The sequence below is a fragment of the Mesoplodon mirus genome (genome assembly GCF_964341445.2).
Source record: "Mesoplodon mirus genome assembly, chromosome: 8".
Taxonomy (NCBI): Eukaryota; Metazoa; Chordata; class Mammalia; order Artiodactyla; family Ziphiidae; genus Mesoplodon; species Mesoplodon mirus.
The window spans coordinates 56,236,328-56,252,513 of record NC_138984.1 but is presented as its reverse complement, the minus strand read 5'-3'; positions in this window follow the sequence as shown (position 1 = coordinate 56,252,513).

Below are 16,186 nucleotides of genomic sequence, written 5' to 3'. Positions count from 1 at the left end.
ACAGACCCTTTTAAAAATGAAAATTAAACTAACAGATTGATAACCAAATAAAGAAAGTAATCAAACCAACATTAACATATAGAAGAGTAATATTTCAAAGAGAGTACAGCCTATACTATCTGGTTCATCCCTCTCATTTGACAGACAAGTAAAACCAAGGCCCCATCAGAGTCAAGGACATGTCCAGTTAGTATGTGACAAAGCCAACTGAAATGCAGGTCTCCTGACTCCTCGTCCCAGCTCTTGTGTTACAGAAGAAAGGTAAATTGAAGCAGATATTCAAAACAAAACAAAAATAATTGCTGTGAGTTTATTACAAGACGTGATCCAGAAGCCAAAACTGAACCTGAAAATGGCTGGAAATGCTCTCTTTCCAAAATCCTAAGGATAGTGATTTCTCTAACACAAAATTTTTTAAAGCTAAAACTCTGGAAAAATGAAGTCAGAATAAAACTATTATGTCCAAAAATGAGAGTCCTGGGATGTATTAGAGGTATGACTGGCTAAGAGTTAACAGCAGTTACTACATTTGACAGAATTTTCAACTGATTTTAACACCTGAGAATACATTTTCATAGAAATGGGTAAATTGTGTGGAATGCCTTAATTACCCAAGGGTCCAATTTTACTTCATAAAATAGAGGATGAAGTCATGCATTTTTACTTGCAGTAAAACTATAGTTAACCCCAAGTTAATTAATCAGAACATTCAATGAATGGAAATTTCATGTCTCCAACTGTCAGTGACAAATCACAGGCAAACAAGCTCTTGCTACAGATTTTTTTCTTCGTAAAAATCTTGTAAAAAATATTCAAGGGTCATTTCATATTCACCTCATGTCCTACCCCATAATGCGAGGTCTGGAACCCTGGGAACGTATCCCGTTCTGCTTCAGTGGTCGTCTTCCCTTTTTATCATGCTGCTCAGCTTCCCCATAAATAGCCCATAATCTCTTCTCAGAAAGAATGAGTTAACTGCGTCCGCTACAGCACTGGGCAAAGTGTCTGGTATGTAGTAGGTACTTGGTCAATATCTGTCACTCGATTTTTAAAAAATCTCCAGCGAAAAAACAGTGATTATTCAAGACCCCCGCTACCCACCTAACATGAGTTACCTTATTTCCAACATGAAGACATTGCTCCAGCTGAATGCAATACCTGTTGAATGCTAGCTCCCAGGACCACAGAAGCTGAAAAGATGGAAACACTCTAGAATAGGTTTTGTTTATCAGATAAAGAATTGGTGACCTGATGAGGTTCAACAGCCTTTCTTTTTTTTTTTTTTTTTTTTTTTTTTAGCTATTTTTATTGTTCTTCCTGCCTGGATAAAGCCATTCTTTCTCTTCTTTATTCCTCCAAATCACTGATTTTCCATATTTGTGATAGAGATTGTCAGCTGTCCACCAGCTTGTGACCTCCTCCTCCTCCCATTGCAGTGGAAGGGTCAAGGGTATAGCTGGACCACTAGACTGCATGACGCTGCCTCTCCTGCAGTGAGGTATGGCCTGGTTGCTGGGCTACAACTAGTATAATGTGAGATGAAGAGATGTGTAGACTTACCGTAAAAGCACATTCAGGCTTGCAAATGCTCTTTTCCCTTTGGCTGTCTCAGATAGATGACCTAAAGGACCTGAAATGCTGCCTAGAAAAGGGGGCAAAACAACTGTCCATCTGAGTGTCTTTCCAACCATGGAAGATAGCCACCCAGCTAACTAAAAGCCCACCCTGGACAGCTACAGAAGAAATAAACGTGTATATTATTTTTTAAGCCACTGAATTATTGGGATGGATTTGTTACTGCACCTTAGCATGAGCTTAACTAATACAAATATTGCATAAGATCTCCTCTATGTGCTCTAACACACTATAATCTCTATGTTAATTATTTCAATCTATGTTAGGCATTGCAGTAATAATTTCATACACACAACTTTCAGCTTGCCTTATTATTTATACTTCATGTGCTCTATCATCCAATTCATCAAAGCCAGAGATCACATTTTCCACTTTTTGGAATATCCTACAATGCCCAGATAAAGCTATTGCCCTTTTTATTTTTTAACATCTTTATTGGAGTATAATTGCTTTACAATGGTGTGTTAGTTTCTGCTGTATAACAAAGTGAATCAGCTATACATATACATATGTCCCCATATCACTTCCCTCTTGAGTCTCCCTCCCACTCTCCCTATCCCACTCTTCTAGGTGTACAAAAAGCACCCAGCTGATCTCCCTGTGCTATGCGGCTGCTTCCCACTAGCTATCTATTTTACATTTGGTAGTGTATATATGTCCATGCCACTCTCTCACTTCGTCCCAGCTTACCCTTCCCCCTCCCCATGTCCTCAAGTCCATTCTCTACGGATGCAGGGCGAGCCTGTGGCGGCAAGGCCAGCGTGATGTTGCACCAGCATGAGGCGGGCCATGCGTTCTCCCGGGGAAGTTGTCCCTGGATCACGGGACCCTGGCAGTGGCGGGCTGCACAGGCTCCCAGGAGAGGAGGTGGGGATAGTGACCTGTGCTCGCACACAGGCTTCTTGGTGGCTGCATCAGCCTTAGCATCTCATGCCCGTCTCTGGGGTCCGCACTGATAACCGTGGTTCACAACCGTCTCTGAAGCTCGTTTAGGCGGTTTAGGCGGTGCTCTGAATCCCCTCTCTTCGCGCACCCCAAAACAATGGTCTCTTGCCTCTTCAGCAGCTCCAGACATTTTCCCGGACTCCCTCCCGGCTAGCCGTGGTGCACTAGCCCCCTTCAGGCTGTGTTCACGCCGCCAACCCCAGTCCTCTCCCTGGAATCCGAACTCCGAAGCCCGAGCCTCAGCTCCCAGCCCCCGCCCGCCCCGGCGGGTGAGCAGACAAGCCTCTCGGGCTGGTGAGTGCCGGTCGGCACCGATCCTCTGTGCGAGAATCTCTCCGCTTTGCCCTCCGCACCCCTGTTGCTGTGCTCTCCTCCGAGACTCCGAAGCTTTCCCCCTCTGCCACCCGCAGTCTCCGCCCGCGAAGGGGCTTCTAGTTTGTGGAAACCTTTCTTCCTTCACGGCTCCCTCCCACTGGTGCAGGTCCCGTCCCTATTCTTTGTCTCTGTTTTTTCTTTTTTCTTTTGCCCTACCCAGGTACGTGGGGAGTTTCTTGACTTTTGGGAGGTCTGAGGTCTTCTGCCAGCATTCAGTAGGTGTTCTGTAAGAGCTGTTCCACGTGTAGATGTATTTCTGATGTATTTGTGGGGAGGAAGGACGTTCACCATCTTGAAGGTCCCCCTGCTATTGCCTTTTTTTTTTTTTTTTAGATACAGTAATGCGCACAAATCTTTTTTTTTTTTTTTTAATTTATTTATGGCTGTGTTGACTCTTTGTTTCTGTGCGAGGGCTTTCTCTAGTTGCGGCAAGTGGGGGCCACTCCTCATCGCGGTGCGCAGGCCTCTGACTATCGCGGCCTTTCTTGTTGCGGAGCACAGGCTCCAGACGCGCAGGCTCAGTAATTGTGGCTCACGGGGCTAGTTGCTCCGCGGCATGTGGGATCTTCCCAGACCAGGGCTCGAACCTGTGTCCCCTGCATTGGCAGGCAGACTCTCAACCACTGCGCCACCAGGGAAGCCCTGCTATTGCCTTTTAAGTGATATGTATCTGATGTTATATGGTATTAAACTGTAACATTAGAAGTTATGTATTTTAAAATATTTGTTTTACAAATGACCCATAAACAAACAGAGTTGGAGAATTCTTAAAAGATAATAAAATAGAATTTAAGAATCATGCTAATTCTACTTCCCCTAATAAAATAGGGAAGAAGAGTATATGGGTTTTTTTCTGTCTTTATTTTTCATTAGTGACACACTTATGTGGATTCTTAATTCCAAAGGTATCAACATGATATACAATGGAAGTCCTCTCTCCCACCCCTTTTCTATTGCCACTCTGCTTCTCTCTCCAGAGGAAAACCATAGTATAAATGTCTTGTGTATCCTGGCAGAGATAAATGAATATGTTCTGAAGTGTTTTAAATGATTCAAAGTGTTTTCAGTTTCCCCAGATTCTCCCTTTTGCATGTATCTGTTTAGTTGAAGTGTTGTGATGTGTTCATTTGTTATTTTTTCTTTTTAAATTCAACAAACCACTTTCAAATGTCAAGTTTTTTTTAATTTAAAAATATTACCCATAATCTCATCACCAATAAGTTAAATATATTTTCTTCTTATCTGTACCCATATATATGGATACGTGTGTACACATGCATATATATACAGTGTTTACGTAGTTGCAATAGGTATAGTATGGTAATGCAATAAATATACCATTATATCTTATGTGCAAAATTTTTGACTGGGATATAAAGACACTAACAACATTTCCTCAGTGTATGGCTCAATACATTCTCAAAAAATGGAATAACCCCAGGATTGTATGAGTAATGGATGCTCTCTACCTTCTCTCTTTCTTGTCATCCACACTATGACAAACAGAAGTCCCATGGAATTACTCTAGTCCCAGAAACATAAAACAATTTTGCAGAACTTTGTAGGCCAAAGAGAAATTACAAATCTTAGTTAAGAGGATTAAGCTCACATCCCACTCCCAATAGGATCTGGGAAGCCAGCTCACTCTCAGAGCCCCTCTGGCACTAATGTGGTAAATGCAGCATATCTTTATCATAATCCCACTCCACTCACTTTCTGAAAGAACCATTCAAACCATAGTATAACAGAGTCCTTTATGGGAAAAGGGAGCTAATGTTTATTGATGCTTACTATGGGTCTGACACCATCCTTGATACTTTTCAAATAAGTAAAGAATTTGTAGTTAATCCAACCTAGATTTGTGTCTTAAGTCTCCCATTTAATAGCTGTGTGAGTTTGAGCAACATACTCAACTTCTCTGATTTTCTCATCTTCAAAACGGAGTTAGAATACCCAACTAATAGCAGTGTTGAGATTATGAGCCATAAGGAATGATAAGAACCTTAAAGCAAAATACTCTTTTTATTATTTTCTTCTTACCAATTACCAATAATTTTAGACATTGAAGACACACCAAAGCCAGTGGAAATAATTAGATTTCATTGTTTTTGTTCAAAATCCCTCCCTCGAAAGTACCTGGTATATCAGTGAAAAAGTCCTTATTACAAGGCTTAAAGTGAAATGTGGAGATAAACAGGTAGCTGTACCCTCAGGTGTCTTCAGAGAAATGTCTACTTAAGATGTTTTCTTAGGAAACTTCCACAAGCCTTTTAGATAGCCTCATCCACCAGAGGGCAGAGAAGAAATAAGCAAGAAGAAATACAATCCTGCAGCCTGTGGAACAAAAACCACATTCACAGAAAGAGAGACAAGATGAAAAGGCAGGGGGCTATGTAACAGATGAAGGAAAAAGATAAAACCCCAGAAAAAAAAAACTAAATGAAGTGGAGATAGGCAACATTCCGAAAAAGAATTCAGAATACTGATAGTGAAGATGATCCAGGACCTCAGAAAAAGAATGGAGGCAAAGATAGAGAAGATGCAAGAAATGTTTAACAAAGACCTAGAAGAATTAAAGAACAAACAAACAGAGATAAACAATAAAATAACTGAAATGAAAACTACACTAGAAGGAATCAATAGCAGAATAACTGAGGCAGGAGAACGGATAAGTGACCTGGAAGACAGAATGGTGGAATTCACTGCTGTGGAAAAGAATAAATAAAAAAGAATGAAAAGAAATGAAGACAGCCTAAGAGACTCCTGGGACAATATTAAACACAACAACATTCGCATTATAGGGGTCCCAGAAGGAGAAGAGAGAGAGAAAGGTCCCAAGAAAAATATTGGAAGAGATAATAGTCGAACTTCCCTAACATGGGAAAGGAAATAGCCATCCAAGTCCAGGAAGCCAGAGAGTCCTATACAGGATAAAACCAAGGAGAAACATGCTGAGACACATAGTAATCAAATTGGCAAATATTAAAGACAAAGAAAAATTATTGAAAGCAGCAAGGGAAAAATGACAAATAACATACAAGGGAACTCCCATAAGGTTAACAGCTGATTTCTCAGCAGAAACTCTACAAGCCAGAAGGGAGTGGCATGATATACCTAAAGTGATGAAAGGGAAGAAACTACAACAAAGATTACTCTACCCAGCAAGAATCTCATTCAGATTTGATGGAGAAATCAAAAGCTTTCCAGACAAGCAAAAGCTAAGATAATTCAGCACCACCAAACCAGCTCTACAACAAATGCTAAAGGAACTTCTCTAAGTGGGAAACACAAGAGAAGAAAAGGACCTACAAAAACAAACCCCAAACAATTAAGAAAATGATAACAGGAACATACATATCGATAATTACCTTAAACGTGAATGGATTAAATGCTCTAACCAAAACACACAGGCTTGCTGAATGGATACAAAAACAAGACCCATATATATGCTGTCAACAAGAGACCCAGTTCAGACCTAGGGACACATACAGACTGAAAGTGAGGGGAAGGAAAAAGATATTCCATGCAAATGGAAATCACAAGAAAGCTTGAGTAGCAATACTCATATCAGATAAAATAGACTTTAAAATAAAGAATGTTAAAAGAGACAATGAAGGACACTACATAATGATCAAGGGATCAATCCAAGAAAAAGATATAACAATTATAAATATATATGCACCCAACATAGGAGCACCTCAATATATAAGGCAACTGCTAACAGCTCTAAAAGAGGAAATCAATAGTAACACAGTAATAATGGGGGAATTTAACATCTCACTTACACCAATGAACAGATCATCCAAACAGAAAATTAATAAGGAAACACAAGCATTAAATGATACAATGAACCAGATAGATTTAATTAATATTTATAGGACATTCCATCCAAAAGCAGCAGATCACACTTCCTTCTCAACTGGGCAGGGAACATTCTCCAGGATAGATCACATCTTGGGTCACACAACAAGCCTCAGTAGATTTAAGAAAATTGAAATCATATCAAGCATCTTTTCTGACCACAATGCTATGAGATTAGAAATGAATTACAGGGGAAAAAAATGTAAAAAACACAAACACATGGAGGCTAAAAAGTACACTACTAAATAACCAAGAGATCACTGAAGAAATCAAAGAGGAAATCAAAAAATACCTAGAGACAAAAGACAATGAAAACACAACGATCCAAAACCTATGGGATGCAGCAAAAGCACTTCTAAGAGGGAAGTTTATAGCTATACAAGCCTACCTCAAGAAACAAGAAAAATCTCAAATATACAATTTAACCTTACACCTAAAGGAACCAGAGAAAGAAGAACAAACAAAACCCAAAGTTAGCAGAAGGAAAGAAATCATAAAGATCAGAGCAGAAATAAATGAAATAGAAACAAAGAAAACAATAACAAAGATCAATAAAACTAAAAACCGGTTCTTTGAGAAGATAAACAAAATTGATAAACCAGTGGCCAGTCTCATCAGGAAAAGGAGGGAGGGACTCAAATCAATAAAATTAGAAATGACAAAGGAGAAGTTACAACAGACACTGCAGAAATACAAAGCACCTTAAGAGACTACTACAAGCAACACTATGCCAATAAAATGGACAACCTGGAAGAAGTGGACAAATTCTTAGAAAGGTATAACCTTCCAAGACTGAACCAGAAAGAAATAGAAAATATGAACAGACTAATCACAAGTAATAAAATTGAAACTGTGATTAAACATTTTCCAACAAACAAAAGTCCAGGACCAGATGGCTTCACAGGTGAATTCTATCAAACATTTAGAGAAGAGATAACACCCATCCTTCTAAAACTCTTCCAAAAAATTGCAGAGGAAGGAATACTCCCATACTCATTCTATGAGGCCACTATTACCCTGATACCAAAACCAGACAAAGATACTACAGAAAAGAAAAGTACAGACCAATATCACTGATGAATATAGATGCAAAAATCCTCAACAAGATACTAGCAAACAGAATCCAACAACACATTAAAAGGATCAGACACCATGATAAAGTGGGATTTATTCCAGGGATGCAAGGATTCTTCAATATATGCAAATCAATCAATGTGATACACCATATTAACAAATTGAAGAATAAAAACCATATGATCATCTCAATAGATGCAGAAAAAGCTTTTGACAAAATTCAACACCCATTTATGATAAAAACTCTCCAGAAAGTGGGCATAGAGGGAACCTACCTCAACATAATAAAGGCCATATATGACAAACCCACAGCAAATGTCATTCTCAGTGGTGAAAAACTGAAAGCATTCCTCTAATATCAGGAAAAAGACAACAATGTCCACTCTCACCACTATTATTCAACATAGTTTTGGAAGTCCTAGCCATGGCAATCAGAGTAGAAAAAGAAATTAAAGGAATACAAATTGGAAAAGAAGAAGTAAAATTGTCACTGTTTGCAGATGACATGATACTATACATAGAGAATCCTAATGATGCCACCAGAAAACTACTAGAGCTAATCAAGGAATTTGGTAAAGTTGCAGGATACAAGTTAATGCACAGAAATCTCTTGCATTCCTATATACTAATGATGAAAAATCTGAAAGAGAAATTAAGGAAACACTCCCATTTACCACTGCAACAAAAAGAATAAATTACCCAGGAATAAACTTACCTAGGGAGAAAAAAGACCTCTATGCAGAAAACTATAAGACACTGTTGAAAGAAATTAAAGATGATACAAACAGATGGAGAGATATACCACATTTTTGGATTGGAAGAATCAATATTGTGAAAATGACTCTACTACCCAAAGCAATCTACAGATTCAATGCAATCCCTATCAAATTACCAATGGCATTTTTTATGCAACTAAAACAAAAAATATTAAAATTTGTATGTAGACACAAAAAACTCCGAATAGCCAAAGCCGTCTTGAGGGAAAAAAACGGAGCTGGAGGAATCAGACTCCCTGACTTCAGACTATACTATAAAGCTACAGTAATCAAGACAATATGGTACTGGCACACAAACAGAAATATAGATCAATGGAACAGGATAGAAATCCCAGCGATAAACCCTCACACCTATGGACAGCTAATCTATGACAAAGGAGGCAAGGATATACAATGGGGAAAAGACAATCTGTTCAATAAGTGGTGCTGGGAAAACTGGACAGCTACATATAAAAGAATGAAATTAGAACACTCCCTGACACCATACACAAAAATAAAATCAAAATGGATTAGAGACCTAAATGTAAGACCAGGCACTATAAAAAACTCTTAGAGGAAAACATAGGAAGAACACGTTTTGACATAAATCACAGCAATATATTTTTTGATCCACCTCTTAGAGAAATGGAAATGAAAACAAAAATAAACAAATGGACCTAATGAAACTTAAAAGCTTTTGCACAGCAAAGGAAACCATAAACTAGATGAAAAGACAACCCTCAGAATGGGAGAAAGTATTTGCAAATGAATCATCAGACAAAGGATTAATCTCCAAAATATATAAATAGCTCATGCAGCTCAATATTAAAAAAACAAACAACCCAATCCTAAAATGGGCAGAAGACCTAAATAGACATTTCTCCAAAGAAGACATACAGATGGCCAAGAAGCACATGAAAAGCTGCTCAACATCACTAATTATTAGAGAAATGCAAATCAAAACCACAGTGAGGTATCACCTCACACCAGTTAGAATGGCCATCATCAGAAAATCTACAAACAACAAATGATGGAGAGGATGTGGAGAAAAGGGAACCCTCTTGCACTGTTGGTGGGAATGTAAATTGATACAGCCATGATGGAGAACAGTATGGGGGTTCCTTAAAGAAGTAAAAATAGAATTACCATATGACCCAGCAATTCCACTACTGGGCATTCACCCAGAGAAAACCATAATTTTAAAAGACACATACACCCCAATGTTCACTGCAGCACTATTTACAATAGCCAGGTCATGGAAGCAACCTAAATGCCCATCAACAGATGAATGGATAAAGATGTGGCACATATATACAGTGGACTATTACTCAGCCATAAAAAGGAACAAAACTGGGTCATTTGTAGAGATGTGGATGCATCTAGAGACTATCCTACAGAGTGAAGTAAGTCAGAAAGAGAAAAACAAATATCAAAAAACAAATATTGTATATTAACGCATATATGTGGAACCTAGAAAATGGTACAGATGAACTGGTTTGCAGGGCAGAAATTGAGACACGGAAGTAGAGCAATAACGTATGGACACCAAGGGTGGAAGTGGTGGGTGGGGGTGGTGTTGTGATGAACTGGGCGTTTGGGATTGACATGTATACACTGATGTGTATAAAATGGATGACTAATAAGAAAATAAATAAATAAATAAATAAAAATATAAATACACATATATATATATAAAGATGTTTTCTTTATTTGGGAGAAGGTGAATATTTGGACGTAGTGTCTTGCATAGAGAAAATCAAAGATTTTAAAAACAAGGGACAATTGACTTCTTATTAAAAAGCCCAGATTTCTTTTAAGTAGAGAATAGATATTGCACTTAAACAAAAAGGTAAAGCAAAAGTAAATTAATTTTACTTAGTTATAAATGCTGTTTAACAAAATAATGATGACAAAGGAAAATCTATCACCAAAACAATATCTCTGTATAGTGAGGACTTAATGGATGGTCTTGCCACCCCCATTGTCTCCTATCAATTTTACTTTGGCAGAATCGATGTAGTGACATTGCTGGATCCCAGCAGCTATTTTGTGCAATGTGACCTTGCCGGTTGGATTCCTTCAATAGCACTGGGAATGAGCATCTCTTACACACTGAGCCAGCCAGAAGTTTTCTCTGGGAATGTCAAGGTAAGACCAAGAGACACTTAGGGACTGTTGGCCATGATGTTTCCAACGTGTAGGTAAAGAAACAAATGAAACTATCCTACAGAAAAAGAAAGAGAGAAGCAAACAGAAAGCAGCAGAGATGAGAAACAGCAAGCATGCAAGTCTCTCATTCCGGTTCATTCCCAGGAGCTGGCTGCAATCCCCATCTTTGGGTTCAGAGAGACTACTCTAGGTATCATTTTAATAATTTTTTTTTCCTATAGATAGTTGTATTAGCTAGAGTCATAGCAGGAAATAAAGGTCACCCAGATTGTCCGAGAATCCTGTGGAAGAAGTAAATGTTCCCGCTTATTTGACTTTAGGCTTGGCCATGTTACATGCTTTGGCCACTTGGAAGTGAGTAGACTTGACTTTTGCCCTATGCAAGCAGAAGCTTTATGTGTAATTGTGGGGTTTGGGTTGGTTCACTTTCTTGAGTTTCTGCCCTCTGTCATGAAAACATCATATCCTTTCAGCCTGGGATTTAAATTGAGAAGACACTTGGAATTTGAGCCACAACTGACTCATACCCCTCATGTTACATGAGCCAAAAACAAGTGTCCATTGTTTTAAGCTACTGAGACTTTGCAGTTGTTTGTTGCCACAATAAAAACTGACAAATACAGTGAGGCACCCATAGATGAGCAATAGCTAGAGGCCATCGGTACCTTAAGTTAAAGAAATAAAGGAAAAAGTAGTATACTGAGAGCCAGTGAGAGCTGCAGGAGTGAGCAAAGCCTAGGGGAAGCTGTGGTCCAGGGAATGGAGCCACTGCTCAAAGAACAGCAGAGGAAAGAAATGAATATCCAGGTCTCTCCCCCCTCTTACCTTCATTCGTATTTGACAGCACTTCCCACTGTCAAAGCCAACCAGAAGTCAATCAACAAGATGGTCCACGTGAATGAGCCCAGAGGGCTCAGCATCCCAGAACATCGACCAACGCAATGGCAGACACTAGTCATTAGCCATAATGGCAGTGAATGGATGGAGAATGGGAAAGACAAGTGTAGAATAACTCCAAAATAACTCAAACATATTTATGTTTCATGCAACCAAGAGACCTACAAATGTAAAAGATAAATTTTACTTACACAAAGAATTAGTGAGAGATACATAATGATTTGAGATCATTCTCTCAATAGAAAAGATCATTGAGACCATAGGTTACTAGTAGGCTATAAGCTACTTTATTGAGAGGAAATAACTTGATGGGAAGAGGAATCACATTTTATTTAAGCTGATTCTATGGTACCTGATGTTGTACTACATAATTTTATACATTACATAAGGACTTGATCAGGACAATGACAGTGATAATAGATTTGCTTCTCTTCCAGCATGGATTTAGAGACTGTATTTCTATTTTCCTGATTATGCAATGTAGAAAAAAGGAAAACTATACTGTAGTTCTCAAAGATTTTAGGTAACAAAAAACTGAGGGTGTTATGTTGCAAAAGACAATCCTGAGTTGTGGGATTCTACAAGTGATTTATTCTGCTACATCATGGGAAAATAAATGCTCTTTCCAACTGACTGAGACTCTTTTCATTTGTCAACTATTGATCCCCTCCCACAACCTCTCTACTTAGTGCCATGATTCTTCTTGAGGTTAAACCCAAGCCCAGTCCCATTTATTTCTTCCTACTTTATGCTGTGGTATCACCATGATAACATCAGAGCAGCCAGCCACTCATCTTCAGTTAGTAGCTCTGTGGCAGACACTAGCTAAAAGGAAGCTTTTAGAGGTTGTCTAGGTATTTCCTTTCAGAACCTAATAATATAAATTAAACCCTGAAAGGAACTACAGAATGCATATTTTTAAGAATTATTTCCTTTCAATTTTATAAGTATCTACATCTGCAGTGCCCCTTTGTTTTCATTCTAAGGAGAGAGCAAGAAGGAAAGTCGTAACAGGTATTAGCACCTTCTATATTAGGTAGGAGGCGGGCAGGTTCCAAGAGAGATAATGAAGGGAATGGACCAAGTTGAAGGTCAAAGAAAAATCCACCGTGACTCCTAAATGCTCCTGATAATTTATTCCTATGATCCACGGACGACGTTCCTCTAACTTTTAGTCCCTCAAATCTTGCTGAAGAACTTTTTGCTCCCAAGGGATTTGTATTTATTGTTTCTAATTCATTAATCACTACTCCCTATTTCTGAGCTATTGTGCAAAGATGCTCATCTCCCCCTTAAGTCCTCCCATTAGGGAATTTCCTGGCAGTCCAGTGGTCAGGACTCTGAACTTCCAATGCAGAGGGCGATGGTTTGATCCCTGGACGGGAACGCATGCAGAGCAGCGCGGCCAAAAAAAAATAAGTCCTCCCATTAAATTGACATGGTTCTGAACACACCAGGGATCTAGACTCCTCCACAAACACTTAGACTACCCAAACACTAGCTTATATTGTGGAAGTGAGAGGCCAAAAGGAAACATCTGTGTCTGTCTAAATAATTTTTGTTGATTCCTTTAGATAGATCAGCAATTTTGTCATTTAAGGGACATTATCATTTGAATTGTACTGACTTTCGTTTTAGACTGAAAGCTACATAATTTTTTAAAAAATGTTTCTAAGCTTCTTTTCTAGTCTATGAAATATTAATAGCTGCTCATGTGCCCTCAGGGATGCTTGACCAATATTATTAAAAGTACCAGGAGATCAGTCTCTCTACTTATTTACTTATGCTTCATCTTGTCCAAGAAATTATTTAAGGTGGCTTAGAGGGAAAGTTTTTTTAATACAAAATGCTGTAGATCAATGATGACAAATGGCTTTTATGCTACATGAAACTTTATTGTTTGGTAGTGGAGGCCCAGAAAATGGTGTTGAAAAGGATTTTCAGCCTGCTTTGCTTCTCACTACGAATAAGTGACATAACAGATTAGCAATGTCTGCCATGAGTGTGGGAGGGGAAAACAGCAGATATACCATCATAGTTTTTTTAGGTAAAAACTGAAACCTAAGTTTTAAATGAAAATATAAGTGAATAATCATGTAGTGGAGAAGGTTTTCCCAAGTATGACACTAAGGCAGAAACTAAAAAGACAAAAGACTGATAAATTTGATCATGGAATTTTTTAAATACCAAAAGAAACCACACAAAAAATTTTTTAAATGAAAAACTGGATAAGATTTGGCAATACTCATTAAATAAGGTGGTTTCGTACCCTTTAAATCAAAAGAGCTCTTCTAGATTAATAACCAAAATATGGTCTTCACAATTAAATAGGGGCAGAGAACGTATCAGCTCCACCTAAAAAACACCCAGCTTAGAATGGTTTAAGCAAATAAAGGTTTTGTTGTTTTCATGTAAAATAAGTCTGGAGGTAAGCAGGGAAATCTAAGGCTGTTATGAAAGCATCATGATGTAATCTTGCCAACAGGGACCAGGCTCTTCCTGCTGTGCCATCCCTAGCAGGTGGTTTTTCTCTCCTCCTTACCACACAGTGAAAAGGTTTGCATCAATGCAGTCTTATATCAGGCAGGAGGGAAAGGAAAGACAGGGGGCAAAGCCAAAACAATGAAACAGGCTGGTTTATCTACCCCATGTTAAAGGGCTTTCCCCGAAGCCCCTCCCAGTGACATCCACGTCACATTCCCTAGGACTCCACAATCCCAGCTGTGAGACAGGCTGAGGAAACAGTTTTTGGTATTGTTTGGGATCCTCAACATTTTCTTCCACAAAACATGGTTACAAGAGTTTGAACCTGAGATTCATTCTAAGGAGGAGGAAACCCAACAGCTATCCTTCCCCAAACACTCAGTAAAGCCCTTATCGATTGATTGCCAGTTTTCATCGATGAAAATAACTTTCATTGAAGTTATTTTCTGATGTACTCTACAAAACGAACCACTTCCAAAATGTATGCTGAGGGAAATACATGAAGTTATTTCACATAAAGCATTCTTATTTATTGAGGATGTTTACCAAAAATAACAACTTCATTTAGGAAAAAAGTTATAGCCTTTTTCCTGCAAAAATCAGGAAGAAGTTTTTGTTCAGGTCTTTTCTAACTCAATATAATAAAATCCTATCTGCTGCAAATAAAAGAATAGTCATCTTTCTGTTCCCTGTAGTAAAGGTTGGGGGGAAAGCAGGCAAGATGCAAGATGTGATTAACTCATTCATAAATAGTATGAATGTGTAAGAAACAAGTGAAAGAGAAAACATTTCAAAACACATGCTGGGGTTGCCCAACTGGAAATGTTTAACTCTTTCATCCACAAACCTTCCCACCCGACTTTCATGGAGATCTTGTCTACGTATCAATATAGAGGGTTCCATGCTGAGTGTGAGCACTTTAGTCCAAGGACACGTCAATAAAACCTCAACTCATCAAATATTATTACATGATTTTCTATAAGGTGGTAATAAATACAACATGGTCTATGGCAGAATAACTGTGTCCAGAGACCATGTGCTTCTTAATAGATGTTGCCCTGAGGTGCAACCTTAGTGACATGATATCTGGCCAGGGTACAGTGTGGACACAATAATAAATAGCAGGTCTATAATTTGTGTTAAAAAAAAGCACTCTCCTTTTGACTAGATTGTCCACTTGCTCAGACCATGGATCTCTTCTTCATTGTTCTTATTCATCATTCTTCCCTAGCACTTAGCAAAGTGCCCGACCCCTAGTATGCCCAGTAATTTGTGTTTAATTCACTTGACAATGAGGAGACTACCTTCTGGGTCCCTCCATTTGGGGCCATATTGTGGAACTAGTAAAGTCCACCCTTAAGTGATATATCTATCAGTCAATATTCCAGCAGGAAACAAAAGACACCCAGAAGAGGTATTCTGAAAAAAATTTAATGAGGGACTTATTTACAGAGGTATTGCAAGGATTGAGGAACTACCAAGGGGTGTTGAGACACCCAGGGAAGGCAGCAGTGGGAATTCCCTACTACTCCCAAGCCTGAAGGGAAGGAAGGAAACAGGAAAAAAATCACAAGAACAACAAAAACCAAAACCAGTGAATTGGAGCTACTACCGAAGAAAGTATGTTCAACAAGAGCTGAGCCATGAAGGGAGGAAGACTCAACAGAATTTCAGTCTGGAGCAGGGATGGAGCTGAGGAAGAAATACCCCAACATTTCTCTCCTCCCACCTTCCAATCTCCTGTTGGTGATTCCACTGACCAACTCAACCATAAGCCAAAGAGCAATGGAGAACACACAGTACAACATGTAGAGGTCAGATTTCCGTGGCACAAAGCAGAGCAAAGAAAGGCAGAGAACGGATTGGTTTGGAAAAGGCAGCAGCAAATGAAGATGGACCAGCACAGGGGGAATATGGTTTCCCTTGAGGCGTGTTATTCGGAGTGTGAGAGACCATTTCTGAGACTCAATCAGAAAGAATGAGCAGATAAA